This window comes from Mastigoproctus giganteus, chromosome 6, assembly GCF_048544385.1.
Source record: "Mastigoproctus giganteus isolate SK-2022 chromosome 6, ASM4854438v1, whole genome shotgun sequence".
Classification (NCBI taxonomy): Eukaryota; Metazoa; Arthropoda; class Arachnida; order Uropygi; family Thelyphonidae; genus Mastigoproctus; species Mastigoproctus giganteus.
The window spans coordinates 180,606,787-180,621,397 of record NC_143580.1 but is presented as its reverse complement, the minus strand read 5'-3'; the positions used below and the strand labels follow the sequence as shown (position 1 = coordinate 180,621,397).

Sequence of the window (14,611 nt, the reverse complement as noted above, 5' to 3'; positions counted from 1 at the left end):
TGTGATATTATGTGAAAGTGATCCATAGTTGAGAATACTGTCCTAAAGCCAGCTTGCTCCTTCAGTTGATTCTCATCAAGTATTCTTTCTAATCTGTTAGTAATGATCCTCGTGAACAACTTGTAGATGTGGGAAAACAAGCTAATTGGTCTATAATTTCCAATTTATCTCCTTTCTTAGGCAGCAAAACTATGATTGCATTATTCCACTCCTTAGGTGTCATGCCTTTTCTAATGCATCTTGTGAAGAGTCTTGCCAGTTTCTGTGTCACATCTCTTCCTCCCAATTTTAACAACTCTACAGTAATTTCATCTTCCCCCAGTGCTTTCTGATTCTTCATTTTCTTCAACGCTTGTTCTACCTTGTCAGAAAGGATATCAGATATGTCATATGTGTTACAAATTTGTGATCCACCTTCCCCACTGCTGGCATCATTTCCTCAATTCTTGTATAATTCTCTATAGTAGTCTTCTGCTATTTGAATTATGCCTTCTCTGCTATTTATAAGTACACCATCTCTGTTCTTCAGTTTCAGTATCATTTGTCTTTCTGTATTACTGCTCATGGCTGCTGATTTAAGTCCTTTGTTTTCCTTTAATGCTTGTTCTACTTTCCTTGTGTTAAATCTTCTTATGTCCTCTCTGAGTCTCTTTCTAATGACTTTGTATAACTCAATACACTCAATTTTGTCCTTGTCAGTATTTATCTTGCTCTTCATTTGTCGTCTTTGGTTCATCATGACAAGTTGTTGTTGTTTGGTTTTTAGGAGCATTAGCAACTAAGGCCATATTGCTCCGGGAATATGCGGTGGTCATTCCCTTGACCTTTCCGCATCCTCTGTATTCGGTGGTGACGGACTCTCATGACAAGTGTTTCTTGACTAATTTTTTCTTATTTGGATTTCTTTTTACCTATAGGTTTCTTAGGCTTTATCACTTTCAGAAAGTTGTAGTATTCCTCAAGAATTTATTATAGTTACACACAGAGCGTACAAATAAAGAAGAAATATATGAGCTTTCGGCTATATGGTAGCCTTCATCAGAATTAAAAATACATGAATGGCAGTTGGAATGAAGATGTGCACTGCCAGGTGCGTGAGACGCGAGGTTTAATTGTTTGTTGACGTCTGTGGCTGTGACGCATGATGACGTGGCCAGCGCTTGTCCAATGACAGAACTACTGACTCTGTGATCGGGTTGACTTGGCAACCACTGTTCCTGTTCAAGGATTTATCCGAAGATTTTATATTTAACGATTCCAACCAGGTACGTTTTAGGTAATGGTGGGATCTGTCTACCACCACGACATCGACCCACTCAGCGGATATAGAACACTCAGCGATAGCTGAGTGTTCTATATCCGCTAAACGGATCGCTCTCTTGTGCTCCGAGAGACGTTTCTCGAGTCGACGTCCAGTCTCTCCAAAGTAGCAGCTAGTGCAGTCACGGCAAGAGATGCGGTAGACCAAACCGCTCTGCAGAAGGGTGGGGACAGGTGTTTTCACGTTGGAAATGAAAGAACGCAGTTTCTTGCCTGGGAGTTGGATGCACTTTATTCCGTGCGTTCTCAGGATTCTACCGATCTGTTGTGACAGGTTGGGGTAGTATGGGATGAATGCCCTCGTGGATGGCTCGTCACTGTTGGTGTTGTAGCTGGTCGTCACGATGTCACGTGTCTGTAGATCACACCTGTCGAGGACATCAATGGGGTAGCCACACCTCGTAAGGTCTACTTTGACCCTAGTGACCTCTTTGCGTCTTTCATCAGCGGAGCTGGAGTGTGTCCAGGCGCGAGTAAGCAAGGTTCGGGCAGTGGAGAGGAGGTGGCCTCGCGCGTGTGCTGACCGGAAGTTGGTGAACTGGCCAGCACACATGGGCTTACGATAAACTGTAGTCCTCAGGTATGTGCCTTCATGTCGGACAAGTGTGTCTAAATATGGTAAGGAGTTGTTCGACTCCAGCTCAATCGTGAATTTTATGAAGGGCGATAGTGAGTTGAGGTATGATAGAAGTCGCTGACCTGAGTCTCTAGGGATGACCACGAACACATCGTCAACATAGCGACACCAAAAGGCGATGTGATCTGGTGCGTGTGCAAACGCACGTCCCTCTAACTCCTCCATCACGATGTTTGCTGTGACCGAGCTGACAGGGGAACCCATGGCCGTGCCATGTATCTGCTGGTAGACTGAGTCATTAAATATGATCGCACCCCCTGTTAAGCACAGTCTGAGGGCGGCGGAAATGTCATCGGGTGTGAGACCAGTTCTTTCGTTGAGGGTTCTATCATTGTCCAAGAGTTGTTTTGCACAAGAAATGGCAAGTTCCACAGGGATGGAGGTAAAGAGCGATATGACGTCGAACGATGCCATAACTTGATCCTGCGAGATGGATACAGTGCGAATCCTCTTTATGAATTCAACACTGTTGGAGACGGTGTGGGTGGTCTTGCCAACTAGAGGAGAAAGAAGTCTCGAGACAAATTTAGACAGCTCGTAAGTCGGTGATCCACAGCAGGATACAATTGGTCTCAGTGGTGTGTCTTCTTTGTGCACTTTCGGTAGGCCGTAAAACCGTGGGATCTGACATCCGGAGGCACGGAGGTGATTACGGGTTGACTGTGTGATCTTCCCTTGTTTCAGCCAACTGTTGATGAGGATATTCACCTCTGATTCCCATCGTTCTAAAACTCTGTTGGGGTTGATGGTCAGGGGTTTGTATACGGTAGTATCCCGTAAAAGTAGTAGCGCTTTTGCCATGTAATCGGTGTGATCCATTACAACCGTACGGCGGCCTTTGTCTGCCGGTAGAATGACGATGGACGAATCCTGTTTCAATGCCTTGAGGGCAGAAAACTGTGTACGGTTGAGGTTAGAAGAGACGGGGCGAGCACGGTGTAGAACTGCTGCAGTCTTCAAGCGGATTGTGTTGGCTACATCTTCTGGGAGGCGTGATAAGCTGGCTTCCACACCTAAGGCGATGTCGGTGATCGGCGGGTGCTTAGGAAGAACGGCAAATGTCATGCCAAGAGTCAATAAGTTTATTTGGTCCGCAGATAACTGTTTGCTGCTTAGGTTCAATACGAAGTCCGTGGAATTAGTGAGAGGGGTATTACGTTGGCTGCGAAATTGACGGGATTCATTAATCAAATTACAAAACTTACGTTTCTGTCGGGCACAATAAAGATCTGATTCTCTGACGGCCTGGTGACATAAAGTGTTGACCACATCGGTGTAAACGGGAACGGGAATCAGAGTCTTAAGGTCGGCTAGTAGGGTTGCCTTGCTCGCTGAAGCACGTTGTATGTCATGATGGAGGCAGCCGATCCATATACGTAGGGTTTTGAGGCCGAAGTTCCGACAGGCACGTCTCATGCGCTCATTAGAAAACGGTTGTTTGTAGCGAAACCCTTTCGGTATAATCTCGTTAGCTTTGCACCTATGCGTAAACCTCAGGTGTTGTCTACTACGGGCTATAAAGATAAAATCTTTCTGTAGTCTCACGACCATGTCGTATTCATTGTCCGACGTGAAGGCACATACCTGAGGACTACAGTTTATCGTAAGCCCATGTGTGCTGGCCAGTTCACCAACTTCCGGTCAGCACACGCGCGAGGCCACCTCCTCTCCACTGCCCGAACCTTGCTTACTCGCGCCTGGACACACTCCAGCTCCGCTGATGAAAGACGCAAAGAGGTCACTAGGGTCAAAGTAGACCTTACGAGGTGTGGCTACCCCACTGACGTCCTCGACAGGTGTGATCTACAGACACGTGACATCGTGACGACCAGCTACAACACCAACAGTGACGAGCCATCCACGAGGGCATTCATCCCATACTACCCCAACCTGTCACAACAGATCGGTAGAATCCTGAGAACGCACGGAATAAAGTGCATCCAACTCCCAGGCAAGAAACTGCGTTCTTTCATTTCCAACGTGAAAACACCTGTCCCCACCCTTCTGCAGAGCGGTTTGGTCTACCGCATCTCTTGCCGTGACTGCACTAGCTGCTACTTTGGAGAGACTGGACGTCGACTCGAGAAACGTCTCTCGGAGCACAAGAGAGCGATCCGTTTAGCGGATATAGAACACTCAGCTATCGCCGAACATGTCTGGACAACCCACCACGACATCGACCCACACCGCGATGTCGTGGTGGTAGACAGATCCCACCATTACCTAAAACGTACCTGGTTGGAATCGTTAAATATAAAATCTTCGGATAAATCCTTGAACAGGAACAGTGGTTGCCAAGTCAACCCGATCACAGAGTCAGTAGTTCTGTCATTGGACAAGCGCTGGCCACGTCATCATGCGTCACAGCCACAGACGTCAACAAACAATTAAACCTCGCGTCTCACGCACCTGGCAGTGCACATCTTCATTCCAACTGCCATTCATGTATTTTTAATTCTGATGAAGGCTACCATATAGCCGAAAGCTCATATATTTCTTCTTTATTTGTACGCTCTGTGTGTAACTATAATAAATTCTTAATGAATCCAGAGCGCGTAGGCCTGTTTCGTTATGTAGTATTCCTCGTTGATATCTTGGTCCTGAACAGTCTGCAGAAACTTAAATGTGTTCTTAAGTTCCAGTACATACTGCTTTTTCTCCTCTTCTGTTATCTTAAAGACTGTATTATTTACTCAGTCAGGTTTTTCCTTTTTTTACATCTATATCAAGTGTGCATCTTACCATTCTGTGATCACTTCCAACATTTACCTTGTTCAGGATGGTAACATCATTCACGATATATCTTCTGTTAATAAGGATGGAGGCGCTTCCGTAGCCAGGTGGGCAAGAGCAGCAGTGCGTAGCACATGCTTCTTGATTAGACCCAGGTTCGAGCCCGTGAGCCACCAAATACGGAGGATGCGGAAAGGTCAGGGAGTGACCACTGCATATCCCCAGAGCAATATGGCCTTAGTTGCTAATGCTCCTAAACAACAACAACAACAACAACAGTGAGGATGAAGTTTATTTCATTAGTTGTTAATCCATTTGGGCTCTTCCATGTCCACTTTCTGTTCACCCTTTTCTTGAAAAAAGTGTTCATTACTGACATTCCTCGAGATTCTGCAAATTCCACAAATCTTTCACCAATTCCAAAATTTCCTATAGTTCCCCTTTGTGCACTATTTTGCCTCTTTCCAACCTTAGCATTGAAATCCCCCATAATGATAGTGTAGTGGGTTTTCTGCTCATCTGAAAGACTCGATTTCGGTGTACATTTCTTCAACCTCTTCATCGTCATGGTTCAATGTTGGTGCATAAATCATTAAAACCTTTAGTTTATACCTTTTAGATATCCTGAGTAGTAGTCTTGACACCCTTGGTGATGTACTTTTGTATTTCAAAATGTTGTTTTTTTATATCTTTATGGACCAGAAAGCCAACTCTACCTTCTCTTCTCCTTTCACTGTTTCCATTGGTGTACGGCAGATTTCCACTTCATAAACTTATAAGTGATTCATTTCTTCTTCTTGTTTCAACCGCATATGGGTAGCAGTAATCTCAGATTATTAATATACCAATTATGTGGTACTCAGGGCAGCAGAAAAAAAAAATGAACTGGGGTAATTATGCAGTTAGATATGAAGTTCTCTGAGCAATGCAGACAGGCTGCCAGGACAGCTCATGGAGTTCTGTCTATGATATACAGGAACTTTGCTGGCAGCTACAAGGAAGTGATTATCCTGTTGTATAAGGCAATAGTTAGGCTGCATTTTGAGTACTACATACAGATCTGGAGGTCTCATTTTAGGAAGGATGTAGATATGCTGAAACATATACAGAAAAGAGAAATGAGATTGGTGAGGGGAACAGGGGGGGATGCCCTTACCAAGAAAGGCTTCAGTTTTACAAATTGCAGCATCTTGAGGCCAGGCACCTGCAAGGTGATCTGATCAAAGTTTTTAAGGTGCTGAATGGATTGAGCAAGCTCAATGCCGATGGTTCTTTCTCCTGCTCAGACTAAACACGAGGGGACATAAATTCAAATTGCGGGAGGAAGGTTACAGGCTAGATCTGAGAGGGTTTGCCTTCAGCCAGCAGGTTGCCAATTGTTGGAAGAACTTCCACCTGTTGTTGTTGTGGAGGCAGTAGTTTAAATAAATTCAAGGAAGAAGCAGATAAATTATTGGAGGGGATGGACAAATCACATGGGAAGTTTTTTTTTTTTTTTTTTTTTTGGTTGATGCTTTATAAGCTTTCCTTGCACTAATAATACAATATATTCAGGGGTGCCCTTACCAATAACACTACAGTAATCCTGCTTATTTCACTCCAGTACAAACTATGCTATTTTAAATTTTGTAATGTACTATGTTATACAGTTACATTATAAACTCACATTTGCATTGCTATAAATTTATAGTTTATGGACCTAATAAAAATATTTATACTCTTACAAACTACATAAAAAAACAAGTAGCACCTCTGTAATTCCCACACACACAAACACACACACACACACACACACACACGAACTCCTCGACTTTTTTTTTTTTTGGCTGATGCTGCATAAGCTCATACACTTGCTTTCTTGCATCAAATGCCACTGCTAACTACTACTACTTATGTAATACTAGACTTATGGAAATTTGACTTTACGTAAGTTTTTGCCAGCCAGTGCAAACTTAAAAAAATCGTGGAAACGTATTTTGCATCCAGTAGGAATAAATGGAGATATCATTAAAAATATCGTAATGCGAATCCAATCTTTTTTTTTTTTTTTTTTGTAATTCGTTTCAAATCCTTGGAAGTTGATAATTTCACTTTATTACTAAGGTATTTATCTCTCTAAAAGGTCATATTTATAATGGAAATTGCACTACATTTTCATCGTTATCATATGTTCCCATTATAAGAATCAATTTTGAATGCCTTTCTGATATTTTTCTAAATCAGATTTCTGGAGATCACGACCATAAAACAATAAAAACAATTTGCACTTTCCGGTTTATTGTGCTTTTCTGTTATCGCAATCTGTCATTCCTATATATATAGGAATACAATAAATTGGTAGTAAACTTGACCTTATTGCATTTGCGATAATACCAATAACTGCAATTGTGTGGATTTTTACGCTATTATGGTGAAATGTGTTCCCCTTCACTGAAATCTTCAATCATATAAAAAACAAATTTTCAGAAACTTCTCTTCATTCCTATTTATGTATTACAATGATGAAGGGAAAAGGACCAACGGAAAGTGCAAGTGCTGGCAGTGCCAGGAAATGAAACAAAATTGATTGAAATGAAGATGAAAATGATTAAGAAGTACAAAGCAGGACAAAGTTTGTCATCTACTGCAAGGGAATAGGTCTCACTGCTTCAACAGTGAATAATATTTTAAAGGACAGTGCACGTATAAAAGAACATGTCACAAGATCAATGCACTTAAGATCAATAGTGATCACAAAACAGCCTTCAGGTGCTAAATCAAAGATGGAACAGCTGTTAATAATATGAATGGAAAATCAGTTTCAGAAGTGAGTGCCCCTGAGTCTAATGATCATGCGAGCATAAGCAACGAGTATTTATAAAGATATTAAGTATAAGTACGGTGAACCCCAACCCAAGTTCGTGGCAAGCAACGGGTGGTTTAATAGGTTCAAGCATTGCGCTGGTTTCCACAACATTAAAGTATGCAGTGAAGTCACCAGTACTGATTCTGCAGGTGTAGAGAAATCTTGTGATGTGTTGGAAAAAAATTATTGATGAAGGTGGCTATTCAATGCAGCAAATTTTTAACTTTAACGAGAGTGCTCTGTGTTGGAAAAAATGCCGGATCGAACATACATTGCCAAAGAGGAAAATACAATGCCAAGTTTCAAGGCGTCAAAACATAGGGCCACGCTCTTGCTTGGGGCTAATACAGCGGGAGATTAGAGATTAAAACCACTGTTGTGTACTATTCTGGAAATCCTCGTGCATCAATAAAGCCACTCTACCCGTGCATTTCCGATCGAACCAGAGAGCATGGATAACAATATCTCTCTCTCTCTGAGGATTGGTTTAAATGCTGCTTCATTCCCGAGGTTGAAAAATATTGTAAAGACAACGACATTCCTTTCAAGATTTTGCTTCTATTAGATAATGCTCCTGAACATCCTATGCATCTAGATGATTTCAATTCGAATGTGAGAGTCGTATTTCTACTGCCAAACACGACTTCACTCATCTAACCTATGGATCAGGGTGTTATTTTGAATTTAAAAGCATACTATTTATGCACAACATTTGCTCAGGCATTGTCTGCAGTAGATGATGAGAAAACTTTTACATTAAGAGACTTTTAGAAATTTTACAATATTTACCATGCCATCTTAAACATTAATAAGGCCTGGACGGAAATTACTAAAAGTTGTTTAAATGGCGCATGGAAGAAAATATGCCCACAGCACATAAAAGGCTTTGAAAAAGACGAATCATATGAAGAGGTTACAGATAAGATTGTAAAGGTTGTAGAGCTACTTCAGTTGGAGGTTGATGCCAAAGACGTGGAGGAGTTAATAGAGGAAGAAGAGAAGGAATTATCTAATGAAGAACTTATTGACTTCCAGGCAGCAATAGTGAAAGAAGAAAATACCGACGAAGCTCAAGATGAACCAAATGAGGAGCCGAGACGCTTCATCACCAAAGAGATGCAATGGCATTTTGTGAAATTGCATCGGCAATGGCGAGGTTTGAGAAGATGGATCCTGACAGCGAATGATTCTTAAAGATTAACAGAGGGGTGAATGATATGCTTGCTTGCTACAAAGAAATCTACGATGAAAAGAAAAAAGCCTTCCTCAAATCATCCATTAATATGTTCTTTCGTAAGGTTGATTGGCCGACCCCTTCTAAATCTCCACAGCCCTCAACCTCCACAGCAGCGTACTTATCAGCTGAAGATGTCAATTCTGGCAACGATGCTCGAGAGGTAAAACTTACTGACGTTATCCTGTCTCCTCTCTTTTTTTGTAATTTTATAATTTTTAAATTTTTTAAATTGCATGCTTTTGTAATTGTTCCTGTGCATGAGATAAAAAAAGGTTGTTGGCTACCTTGGGAAAAGCTGTTCCTTATGTAGTAGGCTTTAAATGTGGCAATAACACTTTGGTCCATTGGTTGAATCAGAGATGTGGTGTTTTGAGGCATGTAAAAAATTTTTATATGATTGTTCGAGTCTTCTAAGCCCTCTTGGATGTTCTGGCACATTGTCCACAATCAGAATTGCTTTATAATATACAATGTTCAAGTAAACTGTCCATTACAGACACTGTACTGAGTGATGGCTGTGGTCATAGAGCTGATGTATATACAAGCAAACGCAACGCACAACTTTTTGTTGCTGTTAAAAAAGAGCATTATAGCGAGTTATAACAGTGTTATAGTGAGATAAGGGTTATAATATAAGAACAGCATTATAGCGAATCAGTGTAAAGTGAACCATGTTATAATGAGGGCCTACTGTATATGATGTTTTTTAAATATTTAAAATATTTATGCATATAACAAGCAAAAAACTTATGTGCATGTGCACATTTTAAATTTCTCACTCTTAAGGATCTTTTAAACTGAAAAGTGGGAGAGACTAATAGATTCTTATTTATATTTTAATTAAAACTTGAATATATCAGCATTTTCTGAAAACACAGGTTAACTGAGCAGTAACAGCAAAAAGGAAAGGTGGATAGGTTTGATATACAGTGAAGAATTTTTCTACTTGTAAAATCACCATTATACCCCGAGATGGATCTGTAAACTTGGAATATACTGGTCACTAAGAACACGTTTGCAGCTTTTACTATCAACTTTCCCCACCAATGTCTGTTGAGGTAATTGTAAACTTCACTGCTTGGTTGGGTTCAATCAATAGGTTATTCTTAGAAACTTTAACCTTCCACTGAATGTACAGTAGAACCCACATAAGAAATTCCCACTGAAAATCCACTGGAAGTGTTGCCTATTCGAGAATCCAGTGTCAAGCATTGCTTATTCTAGGTAGTTAAACATCAGGGCAACTCGTTGTGAAGGCATTCACAATATGTGATATCACAAAAACGATGCCACCTACTTCAGTTTTTACTATGAACTGAAATGATGCTATACACTAACTTGTTCGATTAGTGAATTTTCCACAGTCTGAGGCTTTCAGCACTAAAACCTTTTTTAGTATAAACATTTTATATAACAGAAGTGATATACTGTAATTGTTTTCATTGATATCCATAATTGGATAGCTCTGACCACATGAAGCACAGTAAAGCAATTGCTGTTAAGTTCTGAATTACTCAGTGGATTGTTGCTGTCTTATTGTAATTGTGACCTTTTAAGGTATGCTGAAACTCCAAAGGAGCTCATCCTTCCAACTTGTTAATGAGTACAGTATTTAGTAATGAGTTTAATGAACAGAATGTTAAGCAATTAGAAATCCTCAGTTTAAAAATGTTTCCCATAGGCAGTAAAATATTTATAAATTCTGAAATAGTACTTAAAAATGATCTTTAATTTATGTATGTGCATCTTTTCATTTTTATTTGTGTAGTTAATATTTCATACCATTAGGTCATTTTCCCTTCTAAGAAGTTTTCCCACGTAAATAGTTCTAAACCTCCAGTCCCTTGGAAAACTTCTTATCCAGGTTCTACTGTATTTACAAAGCTCTCAGACTTCCTGATAATAAACATGGCTAATATGCAAATTAACTGCAATAATATTGCATTTAGCCATGCTTCTGCAACACTTTAGAGAATGTTTTGATCCTGGAGAATATATCTGCAACCCTTACTGCTGATGAAGTTTTTAAATAAGTAAATAATTTTTTTGTTTATACTCCACAAGATGGGTACATAGGGTCAGAAGGGTGCACGAGACAGAAATAGAGAATACAAGAACATTGCTATATTTAGCAATCACACAGACTCAAATCAACACCAACTCAGACGCATGTGCAAATATACACTAGCATCGGACCACTCAGTTACAGCCTGACTATGATCCAATGGTGGCTACTATTTTTTTGGATGGCAGGAACCCATGCAAAATACCTCACAGGAAAGATAATTCAATAGAGAGAATCTGTAATCCAAAATGTAAATACTGAACTATTTATATTCCTGTTTTGCTATTTCCATGTGAATGCCTCAATAGGCTCACAATCAATGATGCCACTTTCTGGATAACACAATAGATAGCCTTTATAGCAAATGCCACAATAACAAAAATATGCCTTATTAGTCTAATTCCAAACTGCAGTGGAACAAAAATCTCTCCAGGTGTTTTAAAAAGAATTAAGTAGTATGCGCAGCACTCAAGAAGACTTAATTACCTGAGTCATACTCAAAATTATTGAGCGTATGAAAGCTCTTTTATGACTACATAGATTGGACAAATTTATGAATGTTTGCCTTAAGAAGGGCAAGATAATTTTCTCAGGATGAAAGCAGAATTTCCCCTATAATTTAAATTTGAGAGAATGGAGTGAACCCATGCTTCAGATGCTTCAGTTTAAAGAAGCAGACATAAATTTGGATACTCAACCCTGGAAAAAGTTCCCACCAATTACCAACCTGAAAATATCTGATGAATAACTGATTTTAAGAATTCAAAGCTACAATGAGAATGTATAGGATTCCAACTTTTGGATTAAAGACTTATCTCTTATTTCATTAGCAAAGAGCTCAGACCCAATCACTCCCATTACATAACAAAGGAATTTGCCACTAATCATCACATTCTTATGGACAAAAGTCCTACATGCAATATGGCAATGTATTCCTTGACTTGACTTTTGACTGAATTCAAATTGCACCTCTTCTCTTACTTTTGGAGAAGTTTCATGGTTTTCTCACAATTTTTTTTCAACTGCTGAGGTATATGCTAACACAGAGATTTCTATTCTTCAAAGCTGATAAAATCATCATAAATATCTGATGAATAACTGATTTTAAGAATTCAAAGCTATAATGAGAATGGATGGGATTGAGACATCACTACAAGGACTTGAAATATTGACACCTTAAAGTCATACCTTGACAGGTTCTGGAAGTATGCTAATTTCTTTGGATTATATATCCTAAGAAATCCAGCTATCTCATATTCTCTCCAACAAAAGCGGGTATTGCTTAAATGGATGACTCCTTAAATCCATGCCTGGCTGGGCATTCCCTAGTCCCTTGCAAATATGTCAAATTCCTGAACATGGTACTTGATTCCAGCCTTTCATACAAAGAACACATTCGGATCTAAGAACCAACTTTATCTCCATACAGCTTGACCATCTAAACACCTGGAATACAGCAAGGTGTTGGATTTCATGAAAAAGACCTATGTATTAAATGTATTAAATCTATGCTACACTCAACCCACAGAATTTTTTTTTTTTAAATGAAACCCCAAACACAATAGATTGAGAAGACAAAAACACATTTCCCTAATTAAATTCTTCAAAGCATGAATGAGATGCAACTACACCATGATTTTCAGGCAACCAAAAAAACTCTAGGCCTTTTCCATACAGAGGACTTCAAGCTGTGCCAATATCTCTCTCTCTCTCTCTCTCTCTCTCTCTTTTTTTTTTTTTTTATAATTTATATCATGCCAGTGTGGAAATATTTATTTTTTTAACATATACTGAACAGCAAAATCAAATGGAAGTCTATACGTTGAAAGTGATTCCGCAAGTAGTGACAGATTATAAATCAAGTTGTTTGGAATTTTTAACTTCATTACGAAATAAAATAAATATATATGTTCTAAACGAGAAACTAGTAAAGAATATGATTAATAGTTATGAATCAGATTATCTGATAATTCTTAATGTAAAATGCATTTTTATTTTTGGGTCCTTATAATTTTTCTTATATACTTGTAAAACAAAAATTACAAAAAATATGGCTGCAGGATGAATGTGTGGAAATTTGCTTTCAGCCACAAACTGGAACAAACTTTCATTTAAACATATTAAATTTAAGGATGCATTACATAGATTATTATAAATTATTAGCAGCAATGGACATATGAGGTGGTTTTTCTTTTTTTGCTGAAGCTGTATAAACTTGCATCCCTTGCTACCACTAATACTAATGATAATTATATAATTGCACCCGGATTAGTATTTTTGCATTACTGTAATTAACCGATTACTAATTTAACTTAAACCAAAAATAAAATTGCAGATCTTTTTGTGCACTGTTTACTGAAATATTAGCATTGCTAATATTAGGGTACCCTAGAACAGCATGGGCAGTCAGTAAAAATTATGCCACCGTATATTTTACAGATGAGTCCCAGAAATGTCCCAGTTCTTCCTCAGTGTGTTTAGTCCAAATTTTTTCATCTGCTGAATTCATCATTGATGAATTTGTCCCAATTTTCATTTCCAAAATTCTTGCACTGATTTTCATTACTGATAATATGGTCACCCTAAGTTAACCTATCACGAGTTTGCAACATGGGTTGAGTTGGAATAGCAGAATAGATCTGAAGCCAACTGGAGGGAGGACCTACATATAAAAAGAGGGGCAGAAATACTGAATTCAGCATGTAATGACCTAAAAATCATACCATCTGCATGCATTAGATAAATAACCATGAAACGAATAACTCATTGCCATTAACGTCCTCTCGTTATTATTGAGCAGTAATGAAATATATAATAAATGAAACTACTAAACATCGAATGCGATTTGTAGGAAAACTCAGATTCATGCATTAACACGGTATGTTTTTTGTTGTTTTTTTTTTTTTTTTTTTTTCGTGTGGGTTTCGTCAAGAGTGAGAGATAACTCATGAGCTGGCTGTATTGAGATTACTGTTTCTAATCCATGTACTGCTCTAAAAAAATATAATTTTATATACTGCATAACGTTTAAGGGTTCAAGACAATACTTTAAACAGTACTAAAGCAACTTCATTGCCACGCTTTTTGTGAAACCTAGAATATGCATATCACCGGCTGAGAAACGACAAAGTAGATAACCTCTAATGTGACTACATCAAATGAAAGAATTAAAACATGCTAAAACTATTGGGGGGGGAGATAAAACCCTCAAAACAAAAAAGTACTTGTGGCCAAGAACTTTTTAAATGATTAAATAACACCGGCATTGGCTAGCATAGGTTAGAAAACATTGCTTAGTCCAACAGCTGGCGTATCATAATTTTCAATTAAACCAAAAGGAATATCTTAAATAAATAACTTTTCACATCTCATATGTGAATGCTCACCTAAATTCAACCTTCTTATGGACAAACATCCACGACATCTCCTACGTCAAAATACAGCTATCATCTGCTTCATGTAACTTCCTGTATATGATGCCATGTAGTGAGAAAATTTGAAATTAACCAGTAATCTGACAAATAAATCCATAAATTATTTAGATTTTAACTGTGGGAATGCTAATATCAAAAATAACAATTATGAATATGTAATAAACTGGAAATGAGAAGTAAATGGGTTCCCTAAAAATATAAATAAACAATTATTTTTTCTTTCATGATTCCAGCACTCTACACCGGACGTAACATACTCGTAAAATCTCAGGCAATAAATTTCTCATTTATTCTCCGAAACGTTTCTTTGCAGTACATGCAGCAGCAGGGGTGTATCCGT

The 14,611-nt window shown here is 38.6% G+C and overlaps 1 protein-coding gene across 1 annotated transcript in view; it reads right to left on the bottom strand.

The window, feature by feature from the left end:
- Window positions 1-14,311, bottom strand: part of Syx5 (syntaxin 5) — a 146,835-nt gene extending 132,524 nt beyond the window's left edge. Inside the window, exon 1 of the mRNA XM_090375545.1 lies at window positions 14,224-14,311. The gene's annotated coding sequence lies outside the window, so the exon portion shown is untranslated. The remainder of the gene's footprint in view (window positions 1-14,223) is intronic.
- Between the last annotated feature and the right edge of the window lie 300 nt (window positions 14,312-14,611).